The sequence below is a fragment of the Penicillium taxi genome (assembly GCF_028828555.1).
Source record: "Penicillium taxi strain IBT 34144 chromosome Unknown utg000005l_segment0_segment0, whole genome shotgun sequence".
Classification (NCBI taxonomy): domain Eukaryota; kingdom Fungi; phylum Ascomycota; class Eurotiomycetes; order Eurotiales; family Aspergillaceae; genus Penicillium; species Penicillium taxi.
In genome coordinates this window covers 790,980-803,879 of record NW_026643207.1, presented here as the reverse complement: position 1 = coordinate 803,879, position 12,900 = coordinate 790,980, and positions in this window count along the sequence as shown.

Below are 12,900 nucleotides of genomic sequence, written 5' to 3'. Positions count from 1 at the left end.
ATAGGGATCTGGGTCTCTTTCTGGGTCAGGGTTATAGGCAGGATAAAAGCGTCGGCGCGGAGGTTCTCTTCTTCGATAGAGTCTCCTAGCATAGCTACGGATAGGCGGAGCACGCGGTTAGGTTTCACCTGGTCGCGATTTAGGCCAGGCTTACTCTATTTATTGGCTGGAGTACAGAGTAGTCAGACTCAGCAGATTCAGCGTAGGCAGCGGAGTCAGCCTAGGCGGGGTTCTCTATTTAGCTAGAATATAGGCGGGCAGGGGAATAGGGGCGGGTGTCAGGTAGCAGGCAGTCCCGGACTAGATGATCCTTGGATCCGTATCTAAAGCACTCCCCCTGGTCACGCCGGGTAAGCTTGGCCTTAGAGAGATCCATAGGTTCGCTAGGGCCTTAGGCGGGAGTCAGGGTCCTAGGTAGTATATTCGTTATCGCGGCGGCTGCGTATAAGGTCCTTGCGATTTTCTCCCGGGGTGTACTACCTAAGGGCGTGGGTTGGCGGGCATAGTGTGTCTATTGCTAGTATTAGCAGAAGCGGTTATCGAGCGACTAAAGATAGGCTGTATAGCTATAAAACTGGCGGGACGGAGCTGGGTTATACAAGAGCATATCCTGGAGCTTGTTCGAGATAGCTTATATCAGGAGGGGAGTTAGAGCTTCTTCGTGTAGTTCGCCCTCTAGGGCTAAACGCTGGAATTCGGATAGGAAGGTGTTAAAGTCGTTATTCTTCTAGCGGAGCTGGTATAAGCGGTTCTAGGCATTCTAGACTCTATCAGGGTCGCCGAAGGCCTTCTCGAGATATTCAAGCATTTACGGGTAGTCTATAAACTAGGGAACTCTATACAAGATCTTTAGCAATACTAGTTCGTACGCTTTACCAGTAAGTCTCCCCGCGACATAAGTAAGTCTGATAGTGGCTATCGGGAAACAGTCCTGGTTCGCGTTCATCTTGCTATAGATCTGCTATATAAAGCAGCGGAGGTCGCTGCGAGTTCTATCAAACTCTTTCGGGTCAGGGATTCTTTCACTAAGGGAGGCAGACCAGGGACCCAGGGTAGGAGTCGGTACAAGTTCTCGCGTAGGGATATCTGCTAGGTTCTTAATACCTTAGGCAGGAGTGTTTTCGGTCGGGGGGTTTATATAGCAGGCAGGGCGGAGTTCAGGATCTGATTTTTTTCGACTTCGAGCCCAACAATCTTGTCATATAAGCTATTGATGCGCTCTTCCTGATATCTAATAACGCCCTCCCTGCGGTGCCGAGTCTCCTCGCTTTCAGTCGCGGCTTGGCGGAGGGTTTGGTTATCTTTCTCAATTTCTTGAGAGTAGCCCTCCATAGTCCGGAGGTACAGCACCCAGACGTCGGGGTGTTCTTAGACATGAGCCAGGAATTCTTCAATAGAATCGGCGTTCAAAGGCGGTTCAGGACGGGGCATGCTGGCGGGTGGCAGCTCTAGTATAGGGTAGAAGCTACATAGTGTCACAGGGCGGGCAGGTGAATAGAATTATACTAGAACTGGACAGACAGTATTGCATTGACTGACAGGCTAAGACGAAGACGTAGCTTGAAGAGCTACATTCAGACAAGGTTCTGAGTTTACATGAGGTTGCGGGTCACGTGGCCCGCACTATCTAATCAATCAGTAGTCGTCTGAGCTGGCACCATGACACAGGGTTCCTTTTATGGAATACTACGATCAAGGCCTTTTTCTATGATATTTCTCAAGAATTTGTTCTGCCTGATAGGGCTCCGGTTCCTCTAGTAAATATTGAGATGGCAATTTTGAACATGGCTATAAAATACACTAATTCGATCTGATTCATTATCGCCATCCCCCTCTAACGAGGGCGTCTCGACCAGAATTCGGGTTTGTCGATCAACTACATTGAAAGGACAGGGTTCACACGTTGCACTATATACACTAGAAAAGGGTATGGTTCGTCCTAGATTCTTAGTATATACGTTATGCAAAGTGGTGTGAAATGTGTTCGATTCATATAGCTACTTGAGTTCCTAATATAGTTGTTCCCCTGTGACTTGGGGGTCTGTTTGTTCCGTTCCGGGTTTATGGTATTGCATGATTGCAATATCCATGTTCCGACACTAGAGCAACTTTAAAATCTCGAGTCGCTATATACATAGATCGATAAAATAAATGAATGTGGATAGGTGCATAATATGCCCCCGAGTGCCCTATATATTATATCTGTTGGGTGGCCGATTTTTGTTGAAGAATCAGCCTTTATATGGGGTAAAGAAAGTGGTGAGTAGGAAAAAAAAAAATAAAAAGTGGACAACACGAAAGTGGGCTTTTCCTAGAGAAGCCAGTCTCCATTTCGTCTTCTATCTGTGGTCCTCTCTGGCGGCATTTTACTGATCCCCTGAGATCAGAATAGCAAATGGTATTCTATTGCCTTATTCATGATAACGGCGGCGTTCGTAGGTTAAGCTGTTGCTAATTCCCGGAAAAAGGATAATATGGCGGACTGCCATATGGTGTACCCTCCTTCTAAGGATTCTAGTCTATATAAGGTGTTCGGGAAGCGAATCGGATGCGGTAGGAGTCTGATTTAGGTGTTATGCTTTTCCCGCTAGATAGTTATATATTCCCTAATAAGCTTTAGGTCATATTTCTTGTCTATTTCGATCCCCGATTCCATCGAGTAGATTATGATTAGCTATCGGAATACTATCATCAGGTTGCCAGCTGCCGCCTAGGCTGTTTCGGGTGTGGTTTCTACCTAGGTGAACACTACGTTGGTTGCTCCCGGTATGCTAAATGGTGCCGATAGTCCTTGACTTATATATATTACGGCAGGGTCTATATTTCTGGTATAGTCTATAAGTATATAGAATATCTAGCTATTATATTAGATTCCGAATAATGGTGGGTGATATATGGCTTTGCTAGCCCCTCTATATTAGTTGCATTTCTTGCTGGCTATAGTATCGAAAAGGTAGTTGAACGTGGGAAATGTTTCTCCTTCCTAGTTTATGTTTTTGTATCTAATATATCTAATATACGTCATGAATTTTAGCTATTCTAGTATCACCTATAGGGTTATCGGCGATAATACTATAGCGGGTTCCGCTGGCACTGCTGGTGCTCCTGGGGCTAGGGCTAGGTCTACTGCTAGAGCTGGACCTGCCGCTAGACCTACTACTAGACCTATAGCTTTCGCTCTTTTAGGTCCTCTTGCTCCCTTTCCTTTTGCTTTCGTTACCCTTCCGGCCATCGATCGGGTGGTTTATAGTAGCTTCTAGGGGTAGCGTTCTTATAGGAAAAGGAAGGTTTTCGGTAGTTAGGGTCTTTAGATAATAGGTGGAGGAGTGTTCGGGTGATAGACGAATAGAGAAGGAGAAGGGGGCTTTTCTCTTCTTTTATTTCTAGGAAAAAGGGCGATTTCTGTGTCTGATGCGGGGGAAAATCAGGGATTTTTCCTTTAATAGTATCGTGTGATCTGGTTTTCTGAAAGGAAAAATGGCCTAGTGTTTCCGTCGCCGAATTGTCATTAAATAGGTGTATAAAAGAAGTATATTAGATACCGAAAAATGGTTAAAAGAAAGTGGTTAGCGATGATATTTTTAGGGCCGTTTATCATCGCCGGGTGATGCCTAATTTATGGTAGGTTATATAGAGAGATTTTCCTCTCTTTTAACCTATTCGACGGTTTTCAAGTTGATTCTATTAGAGTCTATTAACTTTGTTAGTATATTATAGGGCTTTAACTTAGTTATTATGTTAGCCGGGTTGGAGTCGCCTTCGATCTAGAGGATCTCTATTTATCTTCGCTTATATACCTCATAGAGTGCTATTATATTAATCATAAGTCGTTTTTCTGTTATAGAGCCTAGTTTCACGAGATAGTTATATAGGGATTTCGAATCTATATAAATAGTGAGTCGGAGGGTGGTATTTAGTATCTGGTCTAGGCTTATTTTAATAGCAATAGCAGCATCAAAACTATTAGCCATTATATATAGCTCTAATATAAGCACGCTCCGGGTGACCCTCTTATACTTAATAGATGCCTAATATAGGATATTAGCGTTTTTGCCCTCGGCTTCTAGGGTTATAAGGATAATAACGAAGCCAATTTGCGATATAAGGTCCGGGTTATTTACGAACGATATATCCACGAATACCAATATTTAGATTGATTCGCGTTATAATGGTATAAATAATAATCCTTTTGCTATATTTTGAATCTGCTATGATAACCGCTTATCTAGGTTATTTATATCATTAGCTATTAGGTTGATGATTTAAGCTATATGACTTAAGTTAAACACGGCTTCTGGCTATAAGATGGTCGTGATATAGGCACCTCTTACGTGTTAGGCAATATACTGCTCCTTGATTTTGGCCGGTTCGTGCTAGGTTTTTCTAATTATAGATAACTTTTTATATTACTATTTTTAGGATAGCGTGATTCCTTCTAGGTTCAAAGAAATCATTCCTCTATTAAACTTTAAGGGCGTTCTGTGGTCGAGTGTCTTATGGTCTTTTACTAAGAACTTCGCTTTATCTAGTTGCTTCTATTCATTAGTTATAAAGGCTAGGTTAGCTAGGAAAAGTATATCATCCATCTATAGTCCAACGATTCTAAATTCCCCTATATTGCTCTAGTATAATAAGTAGGGGTTATATATCAATATTATTATTCCTAGTTTCTCGATATAGTACGAATAGTATATTTTAAACTAATGATTTCTAGCTTTAGGGATCCTATATAATAGTCTGATCACCCTAAGTATCGAGTCCTCTAGTAATCTAAACAACTCCCGGAGTTTATATAATAGGCGTGCGAAGAATTTTCGGTTCAGGTTGGTTGTGGATTATATATAAGCCTAGGAGATATCGCAGAGGTAAAGTTTCATATCTAGTTATATCGCCGCTATAGCTAAGATGATTCGCTAGCTTATATATTAGATGGTAGGTGATTAGGTGAGAATCGTCTCTTTACCAGCATCGTTGAACGCCTAGACTACTAGTCTCGATTTCTTAAAGGCTTTCTTAGTGCCTAGGTGCTTGATTTCGTCCACGAACTATAAGTTAAATATCTAGGTTCCTGGTGGGACGTCGCTTCGTCTTACGAATTCAAACACTCCTTTTTCTAATAGGCCCGAAATCTCCTTTTACCTAGATTTCTCGAATAGCGTGTGTTATACAATTTATAGGTGGATTATTAGGATTTTAATATACAGCATTTATTAGAGGCGAGGTTTCTTTAGTTTAGGGGGTTCCTCTTTTTCTTTATATAATACTCTTATCTCTATCCTCTCTCCCGCTATGTTCGGCCTTAGGTCGGCTAGGTTCTCTATCTATATCCTTATTAGTTTAGGTTGCGCTTTGGTTGTAATATCTTCGATATCTATATGGTATAGCTTTACGATAACCGATTAGAAGGGAGTCGGGCCATATAGTAGGTTCAATATGCAAGTTTCGCCTTTAAGCGGCAAAAGCGCGAAAGGTCCGTCCCATTTCCTAAGTTATCCGCCATTTCCTTCTCTCTATACTAATATAGGCGAGTTTAGTAGGAGGTTATGGATTGCGGTGATATTAGGTCTGTCGGAACATGGATATTGCAATCATGCAATACCATAAACCCGGAACGGAACAAACAGACCCCCGAGTCACGGGGGAACAACTATATTAGGAACTCAAGTAGCTACATGAATCGAACACATTTCACACCACTTTGCACAACGTATATACTAAGAATCTAGGACGAACCATACCCTTTTCCAGTGTATATAGTGCAACGTGTGAACCCTGTCCTTTCAACGTAGTTGATCGACACTGATCAGTTGACGAGCTGAATCAGACTTGGAGGTTATATCACTAAGTTATTGTGAAAAATCCTCAAAACCACGAAAACTCGTTACGACGATAAGCCAAATTCGATCGAAGAAAATACGACAAAACACCGTCAAGAGCACGAATTGGCACCGGCAAGCCCATTCACTCTTCTAAAAACACAATTTTCAAGTTTGATTTAGAAAACTACACCCTAGTTTCTACCTTTCAACACCTCCTTTACAACTACTTTTCGAAGGACATTCGACTAAAAATTTTTCCTTTTCGCATTGGAAAAACTGGGGATACTCAAAAACCCCCAAAAATCTTCCCCTCTCTGAATTGTGGGACACCAGAACCCACTAGTGACTTGTTCAACTTCTCCACCTGTGACTTGTCCGACTCCTCCACGGACCCACGCTGGAATACAGCCAATCTCCCCCCAGCATCACCTGCAGGAGCTACATGGCACCACCAGCATACCAGACACCACAGTCAATCAAATCTGCACACCGTGAACGAAAGCGTAACAACCGAGGGCAATTCGCACGCCATTCCCCAATCACGGAAGAAGACCTGACCCCACGAGACGACGACGAAAGTTCAAATCCACTCACCGTCATTATGGACGGAACACCGTCGTACAGACCACGCACTCGGGGCAGCTATACACGAGCAAGTATGCCCGGATCATACACGGAACACACTAGCCCTACACCCGCTTTTAACCAGAGCAGAGGCCAAGGGTACCCCGATGAACATGTAGATAGGGACCAGACCTACCGAGAGGCGCACGAATCATGGGGCAACATGACACAAGAGGAGAAAATCAGATTCTACCACAGAAATGGTTTTGACCCACGGGAATGTAACTGGGATCAGCGTGAGGAATACATAACCACACGATTTACATACTATATAACCACGGGAGTTATGGACCGCGGACTCTGGGCCGACTTCCAAGCAGACTTCAAGAACTGGACCGAGGAGGACTTTACGAAACTCGAACGAAACACCCTCCGACTAGTGTACCATACACTCATCCAGCGCGGAGTCTATGTGAAATGGACACCAAAACTGGCCGACTCCCTAACGGAATGCCTTATAAGGGAAGAAGAACATGAATGGACGGACGCGGAAATCAAAAACGCCTTCAAAGACATCAATGGCGCTATGAGAACTCTAGCACTCCAGGATAAACTGAATGACACACTGGATGGTCCAAAGGGAACGACCGCCACCCGACGCCCACAAGATCCAGTCAATTCAGCCAGCCAGCTAAGCCAAATACCGAAGGAAATACCCCCCGCCCAGCGCAAGACCCAGAACTGGACCTCGCATGTTTTCTCATCACCTCGGCCGGAACCACACGCGTATGCAAACGCCCTAGACAACCGAGAATATATGCGCAAAAGCCAAATTGGAGGCATACCACCTGCGACCTACACCGGAAACTCAGGAGACGATCCGGGTGACGATGGCGATGATGATGATGAGAGTGATCGTACTCCAAGAGGAAACAACGACCCAGACAATAGTCGTCATTCCCGGACACCTCGATCTACTCCCGACCTTGCCTCGGACAACTATGTAAGGCAAACGGCAACAGTCATGAAGTCGATATCCGAAAGCCAAAAATACGATGGAAGCACCAGTCTCGACTTCAAGATCAAGATCTTCACCGACATCTGCCAACGTGTGAGACTCCCGGAACAATCGTACATGGACGCATTTGGCAGTTTCCTTAAAGGACCGGCATTAGAGTTTTACTTCACGAACTCCCTACGGGAGAGAACCTTCGCGGAGTCGTGCGAGAAACTTAGGGAATTCTTCGAAGGACCAGAGTTCTACAGAAGGCAGAAACAACTATGGGACAGCCAAAACCTTAGAACGACCATCCGAAAGAACCCCGACAAGAGCCTCCACCAATGCTTTAAGATGCTACTCAATGAGCTCTATAAGCTCCGACATGTAATCAATCCCTCATGGCGAACGGATGAATACTTGTACGAAAAATTGATTTCAGCATGTGAAGGAGTTGAAGCATGCCGAATGACCCTGGCACACCTACCACCGAACCTCCCGGGATTCATCAACGGAATGCAGACGTCGATAACCACCTGGGAAAACGAGAGAAAATATAAGGAGCCTGCCACCAACAACCCATCCGTATTCCAGGCGGAGGAACTCCCTACAACAAACTTTGTGGAAAGGAAGTTCATGCGCACAAACCCTATAAAACAACCGCCCGGACGACCAACGAACCCTCCCCGAACGAAATATAGACTGGGACCCGGCAAGAAATGTGGTGTTTGCTATAAACCGGACTGTATCTCATATAACCACACCAAGGAAGAAAGAGACGCGGCCCGAGAACGATTCCAAAGCAAATTTCAAAGAAATCAACAAGGAAGCTATAAACCCGCATACCAGCAATTCATCACCGATATGGAAGGACCACTGAACCAGGAGCCGACACCCGATGATGAGAGCGATGAGGAAATGGACATATTCCTGAACAACTACCCAACCACGAAAAGCATAGGACCCGAAGACGACTCGGACTCAGAAAATGAAATCCTCTTCACGACTAGTTACGGAGCCTTAACACCAGGATTTGCGGAACAACTCACAACAGAGCTCTCCAATAATATTGTGTTAGAAACCCTCGCAAAAACTCCCTATACACAACAGGAGAACTCCATGGCCCAAGGACCAAACACACCCCGGACAGGAACCGAGGAGGAATCGCCGTTCAGTTACAACGCAACCGCAACGGCAAAAACCAGGTACACAACGACGACTTTTATGGGAATAATCATCGATACGGGAGCAGCCCGTGTATCAACCGCCGGGCACAACCAATTCTTGGCCCTACAAAATTCGGACCCCTCAGCGACTCTAGACACTTCCACAGCCAACCAGATCAAGGTTCGCTTCGGAATCGGAGAAGCATCGTCGGCTGGTTCGGTCACATTAGAGACCCCGATCGGTACACTCACCTTCCACGTTTTCCACTCGGATACACCATTCCTCCTATCCCTTGCAGACATGGATAGACTAGGCATCTACCTGAACAATCTGGAGAACCTCCTTGTCCGAAAAGATGGCCTAAAAGTCCCGATCATACGCCAGTTTGGACATCCGTTCATGGTTTGGGACCAATCACTCAGGGCCTATTTGTCAAACATAACCGGAAAGGACACGACAGAGAGCCGATTGACCGATATCGCATGCCACTTAACTGACACGGAGCTGCGAAGACTGCACCGCAGATTTGGACACCCGTCCGTCCCTCGCCTACATAGGCTGCTACGCGCCTCAGGACACGAGAACACCAATGTCGCAGCACTCGAACAACTCACAAAAGTGTGCGAACATTGCCAGAGATACGGACGTTCCCCGGGCAGGTTTCGGTTTACCATCAAAGATCCAGACACTGTTCGCTTCAATTACAACATTATCATCGATGTAATGTATATTGAAAACTCTCCAATCCTCCACGTGATCGATGAAGCAACCTGCTTCCAAGCAGCACGATGGCTACGCGACCTGACAGCGAAACATACTTGGGATATGTTACGCCAGTGCTGGATTGACACATACCTTGGTCCACCAGACCTAATTACCACCGACTCAGGCACGAACTTCGCATCCAGGGAATTCAAACAGAATGCGAAGACACTCGGTACCCAAGTCAAAACTGTCCCAGTGGAATCCCATAATTCCATTGGACTCGTCGAAAGATACCATGCTCAGATCCGAAGGGCATACGAAATCATCATGAACGAGATCCCTAGTACTAATAGGGAAATCGCCCTTCAGATGTCTGTAAAAGCCGCGAACGACATATCCGGCCCACATGGTCTAATACCCACCCTTCTCGTCTTTGGAGCATACCCACGTATGACAGAACTGGACGCCCCATCACCCACGATTACCCAACGAGCAACTGCCATTCGAAAGGCGATGGGGGAAATCCAGAAGATGCGCGCCACAAGAAACGTGTCCGAAGCCCTAGCGACACGTAACGGACCCAACGTCACCGCAATCCATAACCTCCCACTAAACTCGCCTGTATTAGTATGGAGAGAAGGAAATGGCGGACAACTTGGGAAATGGGACGGACCTTTCGCGCTTTTGGCGCTTAAAGGCGAAACTTGCACGTTGAACCTACCACATGGCCCGACTCCCTTCCGATCGGTTGTCGTAAAGCCATACCACATAGACATCGAAGATGTTGCAACCGAAGCGCAACCTGAACCAACAAGGGTACAGACAGAGAACCCAGCCGACCTAAGGCCGAACGTGGCGGGAGAGAGGATGGAGACAAGAGCATCGCACAAAGAAAAAGAGGAACCCCCCAAACCAAAGAAACCTCGCCTCCAACAAATGCTGCATGTTGAAATCCCGATAATCCACCTGCAAATCGCACAACACACGCCATTCAAGAAATCCAGGCAAAAGGAGATTTCGGGCCTACTAGAAAAAGGAGTGTTTGAATTCGCAAGACGAAGCGACGTCCCACCAGGAACCCGGATATTCAACTCACGGTTCGTGGACGAAATCAAGCACCCAGGCACTGAGAAAGCCTTTGAGAAATCGAGACTGGTAGTCCAGGCGTTCAACGATGCCGGCAAAGAGACGATTCTCACCCAATCACCCACCATCCAACGCGCAAGCCAGCGAATCATCTTGGCTATAGCGGCGATGCAACCGGATATGAAACTTTACCTCCGCGATATCTCCCAGGCTTATGTGCAATCCACAACCAACCTGAACCGAAAATTCTTCGCACACCCGCCGCGTGAACTCCGGGAGTTGTTCGGATTGCCAGAGGACTCGATACTCAGGGTGATCAGACCATTATACGGGATCCCTGAAGCTGGAAATCATTGGTTTAAAACATACCATTCGCACCATATCGAGAAACTAGGAATGACAACATCGACATATGACCCCTGCTTATTGCACCGGAACAATGCAGGGGAATTCGGAATCGTTGGACTGCAGACGGATGATACACTTTTCCTAGCCGACCTGGCCTTCGCAACCAATGAACAGAAGCAACTAGACAAAGCGAAGTTCTTGGCAAAAGACCGTGAGACACTCGACCACGGAACGCCCTTGAAGTTTAATGGAGGAATGATTTCTTTGAACCCAGAAGGAATCACGCTATCCCAAAAATGGCAATGTAAAAAGTTGTCCATAATTGGAAAAACCCAGCGCGAACCAGCCAAAATCAAGGAGCAGTACATTGCCCAACGCGCGAGAGGTGCCTACATCGCGACCGTCTCACAGCCAGAAGCCGCGTTTGACCTGAGTCACGCAGCTCAAATCATCAACCCAACAGCTGATGATGCAAATAACCTGGATAAGCGGTTATCATGGCAGATTCAAAATGCAGCGAGAGGATTATCATTCATACCATTACAACGCGAATCACTCCAAATATTGGCATTCGTGGATGCATCGTTCGCAAATAATCCGGACCTCACATCGCAAATTGGCTTCGTTATTGTCCTTGCAACCCCAGAAGCCGAGGGCAAAAACGCTAACATCCTACACTGGGCATCCGTTAAGTGTAAGAGGGTCACCCGGAGCGTGCTCGCGTCAGAACTATACGCAATGGCCAATGGTTTTGATGCTGCTATCGCCATCAAAACGAGCCTAGACCGGATACTGAATACCACCCTCCGACTCACCATTTGCACGGATTCGAAATCCCTGTATGACTGTCTCGTGAAACTAGGCTCCACAACGGAAAAACGACTCATGATTGACGTGATGGCACTCCGTGAGGCATATGAGCGAAGACAAATGGAGATCCTTTGGATCGAAGGCGACTCCAACCCGGCTGACGCAATGACCAAGTCAAAACCCTGCGACGCACTGACGAAGTTGATAGACTCCAACAGAATCAACTTGAAAACCGTCGAATGGGTCAAAAGAGAGGAAAATCTCTCCACATAACCCACCATACATCGGGCATCACCCGGCGATGACAAACGGCCCTAAAAATATCATCGCCAACCACTTTCTTTCAACCACTCTTCGGTATCCAACATACTTCTTTCATACACCCATTCAATGACAATTTGGCGACGGAAACACCAGGCCATTTTTCCTTTCAGAAAACCAGATCACACGATACCGTCAAAGGAAAAATCCCTGATTTCCCCCGCATCAGACACGGAAATCGCCCTTTTCCCCAGAAATAAAAGAAGAGAAAAGCCCCCTTCTCCTTCTCCGTTCGTCTATCACCCGAACACTCCTCCACCCATTATCTGAAGACCCCAACTGCCGAAAACCTTCCTTTTCCCACAAGAACGCCACCCCCAGAAGCCACTACAAACCACCCGATCGATGGCCGGAAGGGTGACGAAAGCAAAAGGAAAGGGAGCAAGAGGACCTAAAAGAGCGAAAGCTGCAGGTCCAGTGGCAGGTCTAGCGGCAGGTCCAGCTCCAGCAGCAGACCCAGCCCCAGCCCCAGGAGCACCAGCAGTGCCAGCGGAACCCGCCATAGTATTATCGCCGACAACCCCACGGGCGATACCAGAACAGCCAAAGTTCATGACGTGTATTGGATGCATTGGACACGAAAACACAAACTGGGAAGGAGAAACATTTCCCACGTTCAACTGCCTTTTCGATACCATAGCCAGCAAGAAATGCAACCGATGCAGAGGGGCTAGCAAAGCCACATGTCACCCACCACTGTTCGGAATCCAATACGATAGCTGGACATTCCACACACTTATGGACTACGCCAGAAATGCAGACCCTGCCGCAACACATGCGAGTCAAGGACTATCGGCACCATTTGGCACACCGGGAGCAACCAACGCAGCGTTCACCTGGGCAGAAACCGCACCCGAAGCAGCCCAGGCGGCAGCTGGCAACCTGATGATGGCATTCCGACAGCTAATCACAATCCACTCGACGGAATCGGGGATCGAAACGGACAAGAAATATGACCCAAAGCTCATCAGGGAATACATAGCCGTCCAGCGGGAAAAGCACAACGCCCAAATCAGACTCCTACCGCATCCGATTCGCTTCCCGAACACCTTATGTAGACTGGAATCCTCAGAAGGAGGGTAC